The sequence below is a fragment of the Augochlora pura genome, chromosome 10 (assembly GCF_028453695.1).
Source record: "Augochlora pura isolate Apur16 chromosome 10, APUR_v2.2.1, whole genome shotgun sequence".
Taxonomy (NCBI): domain Eukaryota; kingdom Metazoa; phylum Arthropoda; class Insecta; order Hymenoptera; family Halictidae; genus Augochlora; species Augochlora pura.
Window position 1 is genome coordinate 32,718,934 of NC_135781.1, and position 600 is coordinate 32,719,533.

Sequence of the window (600 nt, forward strand, 5' to 3'; positions counted from 1 at the left end):
ACTGTATACCTCCTTCGTGATATTGTTATACTATGTTACCAACACTTTATGAGTTTAGTTCACCGTTATCTGAATAGAGTCCGCTACAGTACGGTATAGCGGTTTTGTTATGGCGGACACTCAAATAGCTTGAAACAAGAAAAGGAAAAATTTTTTAACAGTATATCACACAGTAAAACGCTATCGTAATCAGTAAGTTTAGTATAAAGTAAAATCAGGTAAATTCTTATATCTATACAATTGGTATACAGAATATTTTATACTAGAAATGCAATTATAAATTCATGTACCATATATAATTTATAAACAGATCTGTATCAGCTTAGATCTACGTATTAACTTACTTTTTCTAACGATGAAAAATGTCTTTAGAACTAGATCATTTTTCCAGGGTAGTTAATTTTTTATCAGATGCAGTAAAATGCATTTTATGCAGCTCGTACGAATTCGAAGTCCAAACCGGGCAGATTCCTACCTTCTTTCGAATCAGCCGCTTGGTGCAGCACTTTCCCGGAGGCGACCGATTCTCGGGCGTGAGCACTCACATTTCCTCTCTGCCGAAACTGCATGCACACGGATGTTTGAATCCGCCGTCTATTT